General features: G+C 42.3%; 1 protein-coding gene across 15 annotated transcripts in view; it reads right to left on the reverse strand.

The window, feature by feature from the left end:
* IKZF2 (IKAROS family zinc finger 2) overlaps window positions 1-21,046 on the reverse strand; it is a 118,457-nt gene that overhangs the window by 77,482 nt on the left and 19,929 nt on the right. The gene's annotated exons all lie outside the window — the stretch shown is intronic.

Here is a 21,046-nt window from a genome sequence, read left to right on the forward strand (position 1 = left end):
GTTCTTACAATATTATAGGCTCTGTCTGGCTTTGAAAAAGTTTTAGTCAAGAGTGTTTTATGTTACTGGAATTGCTTATACAAAATTCCCTTTTACAGATTAATTTATGAGAGAAGAAAAGCCTGTACTTATCTTAATTACTTTATTGATTCTTGGAAAAAGGAATACAAACTCAAGCTTGGAAGAAGGAAAGATAACATGCACTTGTCTTCCACATACAGTCAAAATCCTTCCATTGATGCTGTTTTATAATGCCCAAAATCTACTCCTGCTCTAGAGTGGTAAAACACAGACCCTTTTCTTTACCCCATTCCCATGAGAAAAACAACTACAGAGAAAGAGGTGGAGGGAAAAGACATGGGGAGACTAACCTATGAAAGCTTTCATATAGTACAACTTTACAGCAAGGTTACAAGCACTCACCCAGAGCATCATAGGCAAGACAGAACCTACTGCTAAGTACCTGTGAAACAGCAAAAGGAACACCACCAAAACTAAAGGGGGCAGGATGGTTTGAAGAGTCCAGAGAATGGCACGATTCAGACACATTAGGATGAGGAGAGATTGTTAGGATCTCCTGGTCTGACCTCTCTACCCACAGAGCTTTTCCTGTCCATGCCTGCACAGAAGCCACAGCTTGTTGGCTGTTACCATTCCCTAAAGCACTGATGCTGTCTCCACGGAGGACAGGGCAGGGAGTTCAAGGTTTCTGATCAGCTTGTAAACAACAGACACATTACATTCCCAGCTCTGCTGGGGTCAGTCCACAGCTCTGATGGTGTGACTGCTGTAATTAGCTCAGGACTCATTACAGGCATGTAATGAACTGCCCTGAAAATGCCAGGACACATGGCTGCACTTGGTCATTCATCATGCAAAGCCTTCCTTCCCATCAAGCTTCCAGCCAGGACACTGAGCAAGGCCAGGTTTAATCCCAGGTTATGAGTGTGCAAGAGAGAACACTGCTGGAAAAGAGCAGATTAACGAAAGCTGGAGTTCCTCCTCGCTCCACAAGTATTGCTACGGCTGAAGTCCTGCAGGCTGATTCACACAGTTCCCCACCCTCCCTGAAAGACGCAATCTTGTCAAAAAGGCCTATAAACTAAAACAGAAAAGAAACCCTACAGGTTTGCTGAAAGGTAAAAAAAAAAAAAGCAGACAAAAGAAAAGATCCTAAGGAAACCTCACATGCTTGGATATTTTCTAGGACTTAAAAGGTCATGGAGAAAAATCACTTTCTTAAATTTAAAAGACTCTCACTAAGTAATCTTTATAAGAGCTAGTTACTGCTCAAGCAACATGTATTGGCTATGTTCTAAACCAGATCAGCAACATAAAAATTAGAAAATTTAAAAATCCTCTGGCAGAAAACACTGTGTTTTAGTTTTAGAACTCTGGCTTTTCACAGTTCCAGTTTTTGAAGCCCAGCCTGGTCACGCAACTCAAGCAGAAGAACAGGCAATGCCTGTGGTAGCAAGGACGTGAGAACAAGCAGGCAAGGGATGAGGGTCTATCCTTTCCCCATTGCCAGGAATGAAACAACAGCATGGCAACACCATGTGAGCCTTGGTCCTGATCTGAGGGATGGAAAAATAATCTCTTCTTCCTACAGCAAAACTGTGAAGGATCAACAGGTTTTCTGTGCTATTTAAGGGAATAATAATAATAATTTAAAAAAAAAAAAAAAAGGACCATTTGGCTTTTATTAAGAACGGCTGCTCTCAGGTTAGAGCTTACTCTAACAGGCATTATCACCAATTGGTTTGAGTTCTTTGGTTGCTGCCTGAGCAGAGTTGGAAAACAGATTTGTACTCCCTGCAATAAATTATTGACTGCTATGACTCTCAGGAAGGCCAAGGTGTGGTCCTTGCTGGCAGGTGAGAGAGAGTTTGTTTGCCAGCCTTTACCCCAACTGGAGGAAAGGTGCTCATAAAGCAAAACTGCAGGAGAAAAGCTAAAAGTGAGAGCCAGGCAACTGACTTTTTGGTGTTCAGTGGACACACAGCTTTTGTCCAAACTGAGCCACAGGAGTGTCCTCAGAGTACTGGGGCATCCCACAGGAAACCTGAGGGTTGTTGAGGACTGTGTGAAAATGCACAGAGCTGGCTGACCTTGGCTACATCTCCTTCTGCAGAGCCATAGGTAAACATGATCAGGAACACAGAAAGCACAGATCACTCATGCACCACACTGAGCAACCAGACGGAAAATACAGAAGGACCACTGCGGTTCTGCTAGGCCACTGTTAACAGCCTCTAAAGGACATTCCTGTCCTGTATTCAGGTGGGATTTAATCAACTGTCTGCCCAACACCCATCCTGGAGGCAGGCAGGGAAACATTCTTACCCCTTTACTTCCTTGGGAAGGAAAATTAAACAGAACGGTAAAGTAGCTTGCTTAAGTCTGTCCTATGAGCCAGAAGTAGGTCTCACCACCTCCTGCCTTCCAACCCAGTTCTCATTCCTGCAGACCACAGCACCTCTCAAATCTCCTCCAGGTGGGCAGATAACACCCATGCACTTCATACTCCAGAGGAGGAAAACTCATAGAGAAAAGGGACTCAAGGATTCAAAGGTTTGGAGTGATTTATAACCAGCACCCTGGGAACAGTGGAGGCTGATAATATTTGAAAGCAAGCAAAGTAAGAGCATAAAATTAGAACTGGAGCTAAGGTGCTATGCTAAGTGTGATGACCTGACTGCAAACAGCAACTCCTTTCACACTTCCCCAGTGTCCCCAGAAACCTTCAGACACAAGGCAATTTGGATTTCATTCATGATTCCCTGGTACTACACCAGCTAACATCTCAGCGCCCTTTCACCATACTTTTCCTTCTGTGCAGCAGAAGATTAGTTGTAAGTTTCATGAAAAAAAAAAACCAACCAACTTTATCAATGGTATCATTCCTTAAGGCACTGCCAGTGCGAAACCCCACGGGATGTAAAATGTAAAGTGTATTTTCTAGGGGTTTGGTTGCTGAAAGCTTCAATGACATCAGGCTGTTCAGAGTTGTCCTTCGTGGGCGTTTTCATCATTCTGACCTCCTATTCTAAAACACAACTGCTAATTCCTCCTAGTTAGAAATAGGACATTTTAATAAACCTGACAGCTCTACCTCATATCATTATAAAGTAATGCCCCTTGCTAACTCCCGGTTGTAAAAAGTTAGGACTTGAAAATACATAATAAGCTCTGTAAAAAAAAAAGATATCATACCTAGACTTGGAGCAGTTAGCACAAAAATTCCCAGGTGAAACACTCTATGGTCAGAGGCTCTGAAAAAGAGTACGCTGAACTTCAGAGCCCTGAAGTTACAGGCTAATTTCACTACTTGGTGAATCTTAAAATAAAGCCTTCATGCGAGCCTTTTTAAGTCTGTGGCCTTCATTTGTTTCTAACTGAAGAAATGAAAACTATCATTACATAGCTCTGGAAAAGGCTTATTCCCAAAAAGATCCTATTTACAGGTCAAATTCTACCCCCTCATGTTTACATGCACCTCCCATAAAAAAAATTGAATACCATCCCCTGAAGATCAGGGGATTGTGCAAGTGCCCACAGGCTCCTGAGCATGTTCAGCCTGGAGGTTCCTCTGAGCAGTATCTGTTACTCCCTTGCCCTCGTGGGTGCTGGGGCAGCCCTGGGCTGGGAGGGTCGATACCCAAAACCTCTCCCTGCCTGTACACACCAGCTCATTTAGAGCCAGCCCAGACACTGCATTCACATCTCTGACCACACTGTAGATGTACTCTGAGGGGAGCAGAACAACCCCAAAAGCTTTTGAAAAACTAGCCCTTAAAGTGTCATTTCAAAGCCAAACTTTTTGCCGACCGCAGGCCTGACAAATTGGTGGCTACAGAAAAATGAGTTTCTACAGAAGTAAGAATGGTGCTGCACTTCAGTTAATTTAAGAGTTAAGCTTTTCAAGATCATTGGCATTTTTCCTGTCTCCTTGAAAACACCACTTCAGCCATACCTTGGTGGGCCAACACAGGTGAAAAAAAAATGTCAAATTATTAAATCAAAATCACCTGTCGGGACAGCGGAGTACAGCATTTCTTGCTGAAAATAATTTTCAGTTTCTTTTGATAAAAAAATTACATTTTTTGTTTGTTTGTTTTAATGCTCCTTGTGAGAGAGCCAATCTGCCTGGCAGCTCCCTCCCTCTCCACGCTGCTGTTGAATTTTGATTGCGTGGGGAAGACGGGATGGCTGTTAACCTCTGTATCATCGGGTCAGCATCACAACATGCTCCTCCAGCAATCCTACACCTCCTGTCACAGCATTCCTCTACCTCCGCTTGTTTTTCCAAGTTTAATTAAAATCCACTGCAATTTTTTTCCCATCTGCTCTGAGGGCTTGAGTGGTTCGGCCTTGTTTCTGCTTCTGGAAAGCAGCAGGAACAGAGGGGTTAATGCTCTGCATTCAGAACAAAAACCACACAGCTGAGGCAGATTTGCACTCATCCAATCCATTCCCTGACAAAACTTGTTGCTAGTCCTGTCTGCACCATCCTAGATCTCCCAGGTTTCACTGGCTTCTGGCCAAAAGTGTCGTTTTACTCTCATAATGAAGGGGGCCAGAAGGATTTATCTTTCCCAACCTCTCCCTACATTGTGTCCATCCCTGCAGAGCAATCTTCTTGTTTTTCCACATTTTCTTGCAGTCTGAAACCCTCCCAAGGGCATATCCCCAAGGATCTGCTGAGATGGAAGGCTTCTCAGCTTACAGCTTCTGCCTACAGTGCTGTATTTAGCCCATTAAAAATCCCAATAAGGTTACACATAAAAGCTCCTTCAAAGTTTTGGCCCTGACACTTTACTCCTCACCTTCTAAATCAAGTTATGCCTTATTTGAAAATCTTCAGAAATTGTTTGGAGGAGTGAATGACCTATTCTGAGACTTTAAAATTAGATCAAAAGTATAAAGTTGCTTCCTCCCAAGCCACTGTATTACTAAACAAGGAAACGGTCACACAATAAAATTTCCACAAGAAGAATGGAGTCTGTAAACTGAAGCTGTGACAGGTGAAGTAGGGGGAAAAAAAGGCAAAAAAAAGAGCAAAGGCTGATGCTGTATTATTTATTAAAATCCTGCAAGCTAATTCAACAACATACAGATTACAGTTCCCACCTTTCAAATTCCACCAGGAACTGCCTCCCCCAAAACAACCACCCCTCCCAAAAAACCAAACCTGCAGGGTTCAGCATTCTCACTAGGCACAAAGTGCAGGCTGAAAGGCTCAGGTTAACAGGGAAGATGCCAGTATTGCCTTGATCTGGTCAAGTTGTCTGCTACTCTGCTGGAGTCAGGAGCTTAGGCACAAGTACAAAGTCTGCCTACTGGATCTCTCCTTCCCCCTTCCAGTCTCTTTTCTCCTTACAACATACCCTGACCGAGTTCATCACAATATTCCCACTGACTCATTAAAGCCCTTACAAAGCATGGAAAGCACACCTGAAAAGCAATCAAAAAAATCTAGCCCTGTGTAACGATATGTTAGGTTCCTCTGAAAAGCTTTTTTCCCTGGGCCTGGAAGACTAATCCAACATTAAATTGTTCTCCTGCAGGCCTGTGAAGAAAACGCAACAGTAAACAATCTGCAGCTGGAACTTAACAAATAATCCCACTGACAAGGAACAAATACCTGTTCTTCTAACGTGGCTGCTGTGACTCCACTGCCTCAATCACTACTACAGTTGGAGTAGAAACCTTTCTTATTTTTAGGTTAAGTGAGCAAATACAAATTTGAAAGCAGGGGGAAGGATCCTGAAGCCAGTAAGCACTATTTTTACACACTAATTGCTGACAAAACTACACTTAAGGAAAGAATGAACTTCAGCAGCACATCCATTGTTCCCCATTGCCATGGTCTACTGAAGGGAATCTCAACTAGATCAAGCCTGCCTTGAGTTTTACTTTGTGTTTTGATTCCAGCTTTGATAAGGTCACACCTTAGAAGAGCCATGCATAGTGTAACAGATGGGTATAAAGCTTTCAGCTACTCCCAGACTCCGCTAATAGCATTTCTAAGAGAAGAAAAATCAAATTTTTTTTATGTCTATATAAATAGGTATGGGTTTTCGAGTTACTTTGGCTCCCACCTCATCCCACCAACCCACACAGGGATGATTCTGCTGCAGTGGAGGCTGTGACAGCTGAGAGCGCAGGGGCAAATACCCACTCAGGCAGGAGGAGCAGCTCCAGCTGCCTCCCCAAGGCCCAGGATCACTCCTGGCCTCCCTGCCGAGCCACAGTCCTCAGGGAAGCAACACCAGCCATGAGCTTGGTAAACCCACCAGATCCCCAGACCTACAGACACTCCTACAGTGTCCAACACCAGTTTGTGCCCAGACCTTTCTTCCTGAACAAGCCAGCCAGTCCCCACTGCTCTCCTGGCACCTATTTCACACTCTGAATTCACTCTGACACCTCAAACTCTGCCTTAGGGTTCCTTCCTGCTGCCAGCTTGGGATCCAAACCATCCTGGGTGTCACTGGTAAGACAGCAGCGGTGTCAACAGGATATACTACAGAATTTTATCAAAAAAATAACGAAAACATAGAATAGCAGGGTAATGGTGACCTAATTTCCTAGACTGGTTGTCTGCTAACCACAACTTTAAGGTTTCAGAGACTTTGGCTCACTGTCAGCTTGCACTAAAAATGCCTTCTCTGCAAACCAGAAATAAGCTTATTACGTTGTTTTCAGATAATATCATAAAAAAAAAACCCAAAAAAAAACATGAAGAAGGAATGCCACAAACTTGCATCAACCCCATGAAAAACAAACCCAAAACCTTTTTTATTCATGTCAAACTCTTACAAGGAATATGACCTATTGTATAAAAAGGAGCTTAACTCGCATCTATCACAAAAATGATGCTGTCACAAAAATAACCCCATACCAAAATTTTTACAACACAGACTAAATTTCCAGTGAATGATGATAGAAAGGCCTTCAGTTTAGTATCACTTTGTATCTGGTTAAGAGATAAGAGATAACATGATTAGCCCTAATGCTGAAAATGAACTGTGGTGGGAAAGTTTTGGAAACTGCATGCCACAGGAATGAAACGCTAGGATAATGTGAACAGCAATGTGCTTAAGACTGCGGCAGCTGGACCGAGGCAGAAGAGGTCATGCTTAGCAAAGCCTCTGGAATTCCCAGGGATGGTACTGCAGTGACACAAAGGAATTTCACGGGATGTTGTATACTCAAAGTGCTAAAAAGCAGAAGATTCTGCACCAGACAGCAACAGCTAGGGTGCAGAGTTTTGGAAGAAGATCTAAGGAGGAGCCTACACAGTAAACAGAGATAAGGGCAGGAGCCAAAGGGTACCAAAAGTGAAAATATTTCAGGTTGGAATAAAATCACAAGGTGACTCCAGAAGTCAGTTGAAACCTTTTTTAAAATACATATATAGGTAGTTATTTACTTATAAAGGCTCTTCTTGTCTTTTCACGTGTTTGACGGAAGTACAGCAAGACCAAAACGTGGCTGTGGCCCACTGTCCCCTCACCATGTTTCAGTGTATAACATTTGCACATCATTTTACAGTTGCTAAAAAGCAAAGTAATGAAATTAAATTGAAAGAGGACTAGATCAGTGAAGGAACAGAGCCATCATATGTCAAGTGATGTTTGATAGATGTGAGCCTGAAATAGCTTCATCAACTTACAGCCATGTGTGCCTACACTGCTCATGCTTGGGGGATAGCGTGCACGAGCGCCCAAAACCAGAACTCAGCACATCAGACAAAGCAAAAAACCCAGATGAGGCTGCATTTACATGGGTCACAAAGACCATGTAAATGTAGCTGCTCTGGAAACTATAACTGTTTTAGTTTCCCAGCTGCTCTGGAAACTAAAACAATTATAGCAAAGCTGCAGAGGAGAGGAGGACAAAAGTCGGGCCAAGTTTAAGACAGGGCTTGAGGAAACAGAAACAGAGTTGCCTCCTCCACGACTATGGTCAGTGAGGCTTCTCCTTTAGTAACTAGTGATCGTGGCAGAAATGTGGCTGGAAAATGCCAGTACCACACATGGGAGCCAGAAAAGAAGCAAAGTATAGGGTCAGTCCTTGTAAAAAAGTTTCATTCAACAAGTCTCTTAGGTGCACACTCAAGTCTGGTACCAGCCCAAAGTGCTTGCTAGTGTCTTCTGACCCCTGGGGAATGGGGAGAGCATTACTTAAAGGTAAACAAACACATAAATGTTCATATAATCAAAAACCAGCTTGTGTTGGAGGGCACCTTAAAGACCATCCAGTTTCTACCCCCTGACATGAGCGGGGACACCTTCCAGTAGATCGGTTTTCTCAAGCCTCATCCAACATGGCCTGGAACACTTCCAGGGATGGGGCAGCCACAGCTTCTCTGGGCAGCCTGTGCCAGGGCTTCCCCACCCTGACAGGGAAGAATTTCTTCCTAATATCCCAACTAATCCTGCTCTCTGTCATTTTGAAGCCATTCCCCCTTGTCCTGTCACTCCAGGCCTTTGTAAATAGTCTCTCTCCATCTTCCTTGTCAGCTCCCTTCTAGTACTGGAAGGCTGCAAATAGGTCACCTTAAAGCTTCCCTTTTCCAGGCTGAACAACACCAATTCTCCCAGCCTTTCCTCACGGCAGAGCTGCTCTATCCTTCTGATCATCTCTGTGCCTCTTCTGGACTCGCTCCAACAGCTCCATGCTCTTCCTGTGCTGAGCCCCAGGGCTGGAGGCAGCTCTGCACTCAGGTCTCACCTGAGGGGGGCAGAGGGACAGAACCTCCCCCCACTTCTACCCACGCTGCTTTTAGGGTGCTTCCAAAATCAGATCCAAGATATTTGCTAACATTGATTAACTCGTTTAAATCCCAATTCACTTTCTCAAAGGCATATTTATTATTACTATTCCAGAAGCAGTCCAATGAAAAACAATCAGGGAAATGCCAAATACCAAACCCTATACATTATCAAGAACAACTGAAGAAGGCAAGTTGATTCCCAGCAGAGGAGACAATTTTGAGGAGACCTTTTTGAGTTTTTTAATCAGTACAGGAGGGACAGACATCATTCACACGCCAACTGTTTCACAGTGCTAAAAGGTCCAGGAATGAAGCAGCAGTGTAAGAAGAACAGAAGTACACAGATTTGTTTCAATGCATGTTTAACTCAGGCAAATGTAACTTGGAGACTAAACCTGAAGTTTTTAACTGAGCTTAGAGTAGACTTACTAAATGGTACTCCTGGATGAATCCACCTAAGCTCCTGGATCTAATGGTTTGTGTTGGAGCAGTCTCTGATGAAAAACCAGCCAACAGCAAAAATTCCAGATCCAGGAGCTCAGAAGGAAAGACGGTGAGCATAGGCCACCTGATACTCCTGACACAAAAGTGAGAAACCATTATTCTGAAGACTGCCTCCTTTCCCTAAAATGTCCTTAATTTTGATAGTTACACCACCATCAAGAACACAAAAACATCAACTTTGCTCATTTGCACTGAGCTAAGAACCTCAAGTGCTACAGATCCTTGAGAGGGTTTAAGAAAAAGAGGAAATTTACTATTCTTATCACACAGCATGTCTTACATCCAGCAAAATATTAGGAAAGCCTTTGGTCTCTCAAAATATCCCATATCTAAAAGGCAATTGTGAGCTCCTGTAATGTGCCACAGCTGCTTGCCAAGTGATTATTCAGCAGAACTACCAAGAGAACAAAGGAAGACACTTCTCTACTTCCTGGCTTTTAAATACATCTTCCTCAATTCAACTGTTTTACTTTTCTCCAGCTTTATTGCAGGTTGTGGGCACAGGAAAATCCTGAACTCATCAGGTCTTCCCAGTATTGCTAATGTGATATTTACAGGATGCTTCCTTACACTGAGGTCTGTTTGCACACATGGATCCCAGGTGCCATTTTTCAGACTGCCTCTGGGAAACAAATGCCTTGATAAAAAGAAAAAGAGATACATGATGTTCAGTCTTCCATTTCAAGGAAACAGGTAAAAAGTCAGCAACAGTTTTCAAGCAAAGTTTTCCTTCCTCTTGCCAATCAGCCCTTGCAGAGATAGTAACTCAGCACCCAAAATAGGTGTAGATGTGGAAACGAATTTGCAAAGACTGATCCCCATTTGTCACACTATCCATGAGATAATGAATTATCACATTCCAAGAACCCATCTCAGGGTGAGCATATACTAATCTGTGGTGAGTTTTACACCCTCAAAAACCCACCAAACCACCAAATTATATTCAGTGCATATACATGAACAAGTTTGTATTGTTCGGGTCTGACAGACAAGATACCTTGCGGTGAGAGTGGTTGGAATGGCCTCTCCTGAACAGCACTATAGATAGATGTTCCGACAGAAACACATCTCCTAGAAAAACCCAGCTTTTCTAGGCCATATATACAAGAAAAGATAGTTTCCTGTAGTAGTTCCTTCCAGTATGTACTTCAGACGTGATCAAAGTTGAGAGCATTTGCAAATTCCTTCTCTTAGCCCTTAAAGAATTCACTAAGTTTTAAATGTGCGTCCAGAAAACTTTTGACACTTAAAGGTACATTTTCAAAGCAGCTCATGGGAGGTACATGCACAAATCCCATTATTTGTTAACAGGATTAGTGAACAGTGCTTTGAAAATATATCTCAGACTGTTTTGGTATTAACAGGCACATTTACAGATCTCAAAGACATTAAAACTTATTCTTTGTAAGCAGACACTGGTCTGCTCACTGCTGTCTGAAAATTCCAGGTAGCCAGCTCCAATTAATCCCTCATCTCATTTATTACCTAGGCAGCATATCTTGTTTGTCTGACAGAATTCATAGTGGAGGAATGATCAAATTGAATTTTGATCATTGGAGTGAATTGGTTATTTCAAACCATATTACAGAAGAATGGCATTTGTTTTCTTCATATGATAAGCACATGGGAAAGGAAGCAAAACCAAGTTTTATTATGGAGCTTTACATTAAATAAAAATGATTGCATGTTTTAAAAAACCCAAAACAGTTAGCAAAACTGTTAGCAAAATAGAATATTAGATGCTTAAAATCAGAAGCCCTTATTAGATCTATACTTATGGCACTTTACACAAAATGAAAATTTGGCACCAGCTGAGGATTTTTGTTCTGTACAAACGCCTTCCATAAAAATCAAAGCAAACTTGCCATCATACTTATACAAAACTTAGAGTAGGTTTTATAAAGAACAGTACATGCTTCAGCCAAAATCTTCACAGCCATGAGAATTTCAGTAAGTCAAGGGAGAGTTAAATCTCCAGTGGTCCAGACATAGGTTGGAGCATTGATTTCTGCTGCTACTCATTCATCTGAAGAGCAGACGTCCGAAGACTTTCATTTTTGCACTGCCTTATGAGAGGCAGAAACAGAGAGAAACAAACTTTTAGTCCTCACTAACTCCAAACTACCCCAGCCTGATAGTAAAACATGGAACAGCCCATCCAACTAAAGGGAGTTCATAATCACACCTTCATGTATCCCAGGGCTTCCTGTAGGCGACTCCTTCCTTCCTAGAGCTAGCATAGGTCTTGCCAAGGAAAATCTTGGTTATCCTATTGAAGCCCATGCCAATCAACAGGGTAGCAAACTCATGCCAGAGTTACACAAAGTCATGAAAAGAACATGGAAAAGACATTTCTGCTGCTGCACAACTGCCCCGTGGCCCATGAAAAGTGAACGCTGGTATATGTGCACCTTTGCAGGCCTTGGCTTGGACTTGGGAATAGAAAGGGGCTGCCAGCAGCCTTGGAGAAAGAATTTGAGAAGATGAGGAAGGCGTTGCTTAAGGCTCAGACGGCACACAATTGGTGACCTCTATAAAGGTAAAAGGTGCCTCATTTTCTACGTGACTCTGAGCCCTCCACCGTCAGGCCATGGTGCCATATGATCCCATTCAGAAATGTGTCAGACTCCTGCCCACATTCTGGCAGAAGCAAAAGGGTAACTGTGCTTCATTCCCAGTCTGCTGCTTCTCATGGCAATTTTGTAAGTGTAAATAACTTGCCATCCTGTGTGGTGTTTACCCCTTCCTGTACTGCTCAATGGGCCCAATCCCATGCCGTTTCAAAAGGGAGGGAAGTCCCAGGAGGACTAGATTTGGCAGAAGCCACCTTCATTTCTCAACACAGAGGAGAGATCCCAGACTAGTCTGAAAAGGGAGCTGCTGAAACAGAAGATGTCTCATGGCTGAAACACAGCCCTCTGTGTGGGCCAAGCTACCCTGCTTCTCAGGCTGGTGAAACAGCATCGACCTTTCCCTTCTCCACTGGAAACACTTTACCTGCAAGATCACGTCATGGCACGTGCCTTTTTCGTAACTTTATCACACTGCTGCCCAAGACATCTCAAATAAACCAAACCCAGCTTTTCCTCCCCTGCCATTTCCACACGTGCAGAAATTCTGGTTAGTCCCCGGCCTCCAACCCTGCACTGCGCACTCCCACATTTCATCTCATTTTCATTTTTCCAGCCCAAATGTGGCAACTCTTTCTGTACCATTTTCTGCGTTTTCACATTGATATTGTCCTTTGATGTGAATTGAAAGAGACATCAATACCTCCCCATTTTTAATGGCAATTCCTTAATAAGTATTTGAAATAAATCTGTTTTGAGACTTAAGGAGCTCACCACCTTCTTGTAGCTTCGTAAGTCCCATCTTTTGTAGCCCTCCACAGTCTTCCAATCAGACATTTTCTCAGGCACTTTTTAAAAGTTGTATCAATTTCTACCTTAGTTTAACTAACAACTTTCTCTGGAAAGTTTATCAACTGCAGTACCAAAATGCATATAGATTAGGTATATTCTATTCCTTGCTTCCAAGATAAATTTATTTTATTAAAGAGGAAGATATGGCAAATCAATTCATAATCAAGTGATGTAATAATCTTTTAAAGTTGGACTTTAATAAAGCAACCAGGAAACTTGAGTTTAAATATTGTAGCTAATCTTGTATTTGGACTTTTCAGCTGTTTTCTTAATAAAAACTATTAGCCACAGAGACCAGTGATTTTGCAAATAAATGAGAGCTTTATAGTAGACTAGGCACTTTTTATTACCTCAGGGGATAGACTGTGCACTTATTTAAAAAGCTTAACATTCATTTATTCACACATTTGTTTTACATGTTAATACATTAAAGATAATTAACAGCTTCATTTTCTAAATTATTTTTAAATTCATTACTTATGTCAACCTTATCCTGAATGCAAATTGGAATTGGCCTCAACCTCTCAAACCAGTTTTTATTCACCAGCTTGCAGAGGAGAACAAATCTTTCTGCTTTTCCACCTACTAGCCATCTTACCCACTTTGACTGAACTCTGAATAAACTGAAGAAAATATCCCCATGCCAACAGAAAAAGCAACTACAGTAATAAAGCACTTTCAGCAACAAGCTCTGCTTTTAGGTGCTGATTTTGTGACATCCCCAATTTTAGTAGCTAGACACACTAACATTTCAGCAGCAAATATTTAAGCAGCACTTTTGCTGTTATTTAAGTGATTTTTCTGTTACTGTTGATTTATATTTTAAAATAGACCCTCTCCATTTCAAAGTTAAGCAGGGTTTTAAAAAGTTACTGAATCGAACCTGAAAATCCAATTGACATTTTAAAACTTCCTTTTTAAACTAACGGATATTTATGTACTCGGGTATTCAGCTTGCTCAGCCTGCCTTCGGACAACTTCAGTTGCACAGCTTCCTGAAGGCATCTTAAGGCATTTTCCCCCTCATCCTCTCTCTTTTATTTCCTCAGTTCTCTACTACTGAGGTCACACTAATCCAGCTATAGTTGCTCACATGACTTTTGTTCTGAGAGATGCCAGTGGCCACTGTGCCATCCCTGTGAGTAGTTCTTATTAAATTATGCCTCCGTAGGCATTGATTTATTTAAAAAAAAGTCCCCAGGCTTGTGCAAAATAAGTGTTAGCTAAGAGGAAGTACACAGAGTTTAATGGACAGGGATGGGCATGTTTTGCTAACTAGCTAATCAGACTCAGAAAAGCATAAACCCATATAAAACTTCCTGGTAAAACCTGGTGCTGTCACAACCAGCCAGTCACCGGAGCAGAGAGGAGTTGCTCTCCACGCTGTCCTCCTCCTTCAGCTGCTGCTCAGTGCACTCAGCGGGCTCCTGCTTTGAGGCGGTATTTGAGGCAGTATTTAAGGCAGCGTGAGCCGCGCTCGGCTGCATCAGCCGGCCAGGTCAAACAGCTTCCCAGGGACACGCACCAGCTGCAGGCACCATAGGATAATCCTGGAGTCCTGCCCAGCATTCCTGCTCCTGCTTTCATAATCACACATAAATTACCTGCCTCTAATGAAACGTTCATAACTTGTGTGGAATACTGTTGCGTGCCTAATGCCTATCTTCAGGTGCATAATTAATTGCTCTGCAAGGCATTTTAAGGCAGGGGGAATAAAAGCTCAGCATAAATGCTGATCCAACAGTCTGTAAAGCCAGTGGACTAGAACAGAAAGGCCTCTGAGAGCAGTAGCTTTCAGCTAGGGCCGCTGCTATCGTTATGCAGACGACTAATTAGGATATTATTTGTTACCATTTGGAGGAACAGCTTCTCAGTTTGGTTAGAGGTGAGCACTAATCAGCTGCTGAAATCTAAACTGATTATGTCTGAAGTGTCGACAGATGCAGAACTCCCTCAGTGAAGAATGAACATGTGTCAGCTTTTTGAGACAAGCTAGGGGAATACTTGTTTAACAGAAAAAAAGAAAAAAAAGGCACATTATTTAATGCTGCGCAACAGTCACACACAAATAGAATGAATCATATGGAGAACAGTGGGATAGAATGTACCAGTCTAACACATAGAAATAATTATGTCAAATGTCCTTTTTCTTCTCAACATCACTGTACTCTTTCCCCACCGAGGCTACGCTCTTAATTGAGTTGTCAGGGGTAAGAGAGGGCCAAAAAAAGGCCAAACCTCCCAGCCATGTCAACAAAGCATCCTGGTTCACTGCTCTCTAGAATGTACATTAACACTGTTGTTTAAACAAGCATTATAAACGAGTTCTCCATTCCCCAAATACGAAGCTCAAATCCTTCCCCTGATCCCAAAGTGATCTGTGCACATTTTCACATAGTAACCTACCACCTCCTGATATTATCTGCACACAACAAAACAGCAATCTTTGCCCTAAGGAACTGGGAAGGGAATTTCATTGTAATTCTCCCATTCCCGCTCCAAGGCAGTTCAGAAGTAGCATAAAGATCCTAGTTTTAGCCAGGACAGACATGTTGGCAGCCAGGGATGACTGCCTAATTTGGAAGGCCCTAAAAATTTTTTAGATTTTGCCAGAGGGACACTCCATCCTTTTTTCGAAATGTCGTGGGACTGAAAGGGAATAAAACCCAACCGGTTTCCTTTGATCTTCTCCCCAGAGCAGCAGGGTCTCATTCAAAGTATTTAGTAGAGTCAGGACTGAACAGTTCAACCTCTAACAGGAATAAGCATCAACACTGCACTGAATACCAGTTATACAAACACATGAGTATTTACAGGACTGAGGCTTCAAAGACAAGATTCGAGAATTGAAAAGAACAGAGGGATACAGCATCAAAAGTGGCACATTTCAGCATAATCACCTGTTCACACAATTACCAGACACAAGACAAAGCAGTCGCAGTCATCACGCTCATTGCATTAAACAAGGCAACGACTCGCACACTTATCCCTGTCTGCACTTCGCTGGACCACATGGCTAAAAATGTGCAACAGCTCCAAATGCTCTGTAATAAGTAATATGATGAATTATAAAGACACTGCAAAAGCATCTAAACTACATAAGGTGCTGGGCATATATATGGAAAGAGACAGCCCATATCCCAAAAAGCTCTAATCCTCCTGAAAATTAAAATCCAAACAAACGTGTGGGTTTGAAATGTCATTGTTCAGCACCAGCCAATGAGATATTCCAGTCTGAGTTTCTGAACCATCTGGTAAAGCATCACAACAGCTTTAAGCATCCAAGGATCTGTCAGGGGCTTTAGTTTAGAAATACTAATAATCCCATCATGTGCAGCTCCTGCTGAATGGAAGATATACCTACTCAATGATTTACTCCCCACTCCTTTACCCAACTGCACAAGGGAGAATCAGTCTGAACAAGACCTGCTAACATTTCTTCATTTGAATGCAGCATTGCTCAAATTATTTGAGAACTATTACCCAGAATCACAGTCCTTCAGCTTACAAGTCACAGCGAGTACCTGTGGTGGGTCAAAAGGAAAGAACAACTTCCAGGAAAAATATTATGAAAGTACGTTGCTTTGAATTACTTAGTTCTATAGATTTTATGCTAGGGATCTCTTTCTTTCTTACAGTTTACCTTGACTTTTACAGGTGGTATTTGGGTGGAGGAAAAAAAAAATAGGGAGGGAGCTTCACTAAATACATTTAACAGTTCTTCACAACCCACAAAGCAAGAAACACTGGTCTGGTGAAATGAACTCGTAGCTGGAAGACAGGCGTTTCAGCGTGTATGTGGCTTGGTGGCTGTCTTGCTGCCTGTCATTGTCTGTGACTGCAGTCACTTGGACCAACTCTCCAAATGTCCAACTGCATGTATTCCTGATCCGCTTGGAAATGGTCTAACAATTCCTGCCATCTCTAAAAGGCAGGCCTACAACATCCCAAGGGAGGCATTCCAAGGAGACAGGTGGCTCTTGCTAAAAGAGAGAGTAAGCTCTTCTCCCACCTCCAGTCTCTGAAAGTTCAGAGAATGCTGCCTGTTCATCATTAAAAAGTGTTTGAAGGCTTGGGATGAAATACCCTTTCGGACATGTATCCATAGCCTGACAGCACTAATAAGGGGGCTTGGGGTTCTTTCCTCCTTTTAATTCCAGTAGGGTTTATGACACTTCTAACAAGCATGAAGTTGAACTATCAGTTTAGGACCATTGGCCCCAACACGTGGCTTGTGGTCAATGTGTTGCACTTGGGAGACCTTGATAAAATTAACAGAATTCGAAAAATGAGGTGACACAGAGACCTGAATACAGCACATTTGCAGTGTGCTGTTGCCCACAGGCTGAGCAGCCACTGACTGTTTTTCAGACCAGCAGTTTGCAGGCACTAGAACATGGGATACTCCTAGGGGGGCACACACACACAAAGGAAGAAACGAAAAGCTGTTATTAGATAGTCTTAAATTGACTCAGTGAGACCCATAGCTACAATGCAAGATGGCATTCGGTCTGGAAATTAGAAAAAAATATTGAAAATGAGCACTTTTTAGACGAAACTAGCCTTTGAAAATAGCCTCACTAGAAAGGCACTCTAAGCTCAATACAGAGCCTCTTCAGGGAAGTTGTTTAAAAATGCTTTGTACGCAGCCAATTAACTCCAACTTATTGATTGAGATGGCATCTCTTAATTGTTCAGTTTGTTAAATATTTCTCTTTGAAGAATTTTCTTTCCAAAGAGCCACTTACACAAATTTCTGTAACTTGCCACTCAAGCTATCACTGGACACATAGGAGTTATACACATAGTGATGAGCTTTCAGTAGTTAAAAAAACCAGCAGCAACAACAATAAGAAAAAAAGTGGTTTGTCTTTGAAAACCACACTGGAAAATAACCACTTACAGGTAATTCTAAATAGAGACTTGTGAAGTAAAGACAAATGCAACCAAGAGCTAATAAAACCCTATATGTTAAACTCAGCATCCTGTGAGCTGATACTGGGCTTTTAGCACTCACTGTTCTGCAAACCACTGGAAAAAAAAGGTAATGGGTAAAGCAAAAAGATGTGATAAAGTCTTCCTATTTCGCTGAAAAGCCACATGTCATTTGCATGAACCCTTCAGCAAATCATTGCAGAAAAATCAGCTATCAATCAGCTGCTGCTTCTATTTCACAAGTTGACCAGAAAGGGAAAAAAAAAGGGATTTTCAAAATTAAGAGTGGTGATGTATAAAGGCCATTAATCAGTATGGAGGTCAAAGAAGTGAAGCCAGTTACAAGGTATTGAATTAAAAGAGCCAACACCCACATAGTGTCAGCCCTTTCTAAACTCACATGCTATCAGCATCTAAACAAGAGGGACAGTTTTAGGTAAAGGAAGAACTATTCTTTATTGATGGGAAAGCACCCAGTATGTGGTTCACGGCCTTAAAGGAAAAAAAATAAATTCACCAGACAAGAAGTCAATGCTGAATGAAAACCTACTGAACACAATTGACAAGCTGGCATCTGTGTCTTTTCCTATTAGAATCCAACTTTGCACTTTCCAGTGAGAACCAGTGAAAGGCAAGTTGCCCTACAGTCAAGCCATGTGTGAAAGCCCTCTCCACACAGGATCACAGTGAGAGCATTTACCATGACAATAGCCTCAGATTATTCTAGAGCAACTACAGAGCTGAGAACCCTTGTTTGGCTGTGCAGCGTCCAGTTTTGTTCATCACCAGCTCACCCACACTCCCTGTCTGCAAACACTAAAATACATGTCTGATTCTACCCATGTGGGTATACCCAAATAAGCAAAGCACACATGTGCCAAATCACAGCCAAAACTCATACTTTCCACTTGTTAGATCTCTGGACAGAACCTGAGATTCTCAAATCTCAAAAGCAAAGATGTGGTGAAGGCTCTTTTGTCTCCTTCGCCAAGCTGAAGAGGCTGGTGACCGTCCATGCAGTGGATGACAATGTTCTCAGAGGAAGAAAAGGCATATCTGAGTCATCCATACCAAGCCAAGCAAGATTTTTATTGGGGCAGATGAGAAAGAGGGATATTAGGCCTGAACAACAACTGTGTAAGACACAACCGTCATTAACAAATGCCCCTTTTTCCAACCAACAGCAGAGCTGGCTAAAAATAACAGTAATTTAAACTAAAATGGAAAAAGGAGATGTTTATTAGAAATTATTGTTCAACCAGCTCTAACAAAAAGAAAGTAGAGGGAAAATGAAAATAAAAGACATGGAAATGTAATATTAGAAGTACTAAATGTTTTGTGGCTCTTGCTACAGCAAAAGCATCTCCCTGCTCCATCCACAATCTTCCTTGCAAGATCAAAACCAGGCTGACCCAGCACCTCACTCCATATAATTTATCCCTCCACAAAGAAACATAAATAATACCCTCACTCTTCCTCACTCAGCTATTATTTATCGGTTATAACCACCTTCACTCCAAGATAAAGTAGGTTTCCAGCTCTCGAAATCAGGGGATAATTTCTAGCAACATTTTGAAAATGTGTTTGCCCAGCTGGGGAGAATTCAGAGCAAAAAGGGAAGTCCTGCAGGATGTGCTGGTCTCTGATAGCCAAACCTCTGAACTGTTACATGAAGAACCAAGTCTGAACGAGAAGGAGTAAGGAAAAGGAAATGTACACATACCATGACATCCCACTTCTGTAATACTTCCTCTCCACAGTTCTCTGCACAGGAACAAGGCATGAATCTTCATCATCCCCATCTACCAGGGATGAAACCCTTGCAAAGGAGAGGTGGAATTTCCCCAAGATAAGAAGGGTACTTTTGGTGGGAAAGCAAAGCTCACACTAAGAAGTGTCACTGGCTCTCAGGATCCTGCTAATATTACCACCCTTGTTTTTCCTGAGAGAAGAGTCCCACCACGTAATTGCTTCTCCAACACAACAAAGGGCATTGAACTTGGAGTTCAGGGAAGCAGGAGGAGGGGGGTGGAGAAGGGAAAACCGTCAGAGTTTCAAATCTTTGGTGTGTATTTATAATGTTGCAGAGAAACTGCATTTCAGGATGGAATGATTATTGATTTCTTAATGGATTACTGCTGCACAAATTTACACTCCCCCCCAAAAGCATCAATCTTAGGATAATAATTATAAACCTATCACGGTGTATAGAGCATTCTGACTGAGTAGAAACTTATCGCTATCTGCCGGGAAATGGTCAGTTTTCTAATTTCTCCCACTCCAACCACATTACAGCATGGCAAGGAGCTACTGAAAAATACATACGATTATAAAACGAAGTTTGTAATAGCCACAGGACATACCTCCAGTTAACTTTCATTAAACGGATCTTTTAAACTACTGCCCTTAAGACAATGCCTTATCCATTAGTGAACAAGTTAATTAGTTATTAGAATCCTTTTATGTTATCTTTCTCATTGTAATGAAGCACCCAGCATTGAGTGAGACTCCTTAATGGGCAACATATATTCACAAACCCACACACCCTCACTTTTTCTGCTTACCAGCCTACAGTCAAATGTTTCTGTAGCTAAGTAATTTTTTAGCAAAGGCATCCATAGAACAGCTTTGCTACAAGCAGCATCATGTTGCAAAAATTACTGAAATACCAACAAGACTTCCCTTGACTTCAGCAAGTGTCAGACCAAATCACTGGAGACAGGGCACTATGGAAATTCAAAAACCATTCTAAACCAAAAATCTCAATAGCCCAAAGTTTATGCAAAGTGCAGGAATGCGGAAGATTCACGTCTGTTCAGTGGTTCTCACTTATACCACCACCACTGTTTAACTAAAGGTGTTGTATGAGGCTATAGTCCAAACGTGAGCCATGAGCTAAAGGTGACCAGCAAAAGGGCTGGTTGTGAACCCAGCACCTCTGAGCTGCTGACCCCATCCCTCTGCAAGAGGCAACCACCCTTTGCATTGGGTCAGAGGCAGCAGAAAAGCCAACTGGCTGCCTTGATGGCCACACAGTTGACTGACCTGTGCCAGGCATCAGCACAGCTCAGCATACCCTTGCGACTGCAGAAACAGCACCAGGAGCTCCCATCTCTGCTCAGACACCACCCTCTCACTGTGTGATTCCATGCACTACACTGGATCAGCAAATCGATCCAAGCTAAAAATACTCCATTTTGTTATTTGCTTTTTCTTTTTCAGTAAAAACTGCTGGCATTGCCACAGAGAACAAGGAATGCTGAACTCTGCTTTGAATGCTTGCCTTAGGAACAGTCATCTCGGCTAGAAGGGCATCTGGGGCACCTGCCAGCACTAACACCTTTAAACAGTCCTAACTAATGACAGCCCACACACGTGGTGCCCACTAAAACATGTGCAG

Source organism: Lichenostomus cassidix, chromosome 7 (genome assembly GCF_008360975.1).
Source record: "Lichenostomus cassidix isolate B80296 chromosome 7, HeHo_3.0, whole genome shotgun sequence".
In the NCBI taxonomy this organism is placed as follows: domain Eukaryota; kingdom Metazoa; phylum Chordata; class Aves; order Passeriformes; family Meliphagidae; genus Lichenostomus; species Lichenostomus cassidix.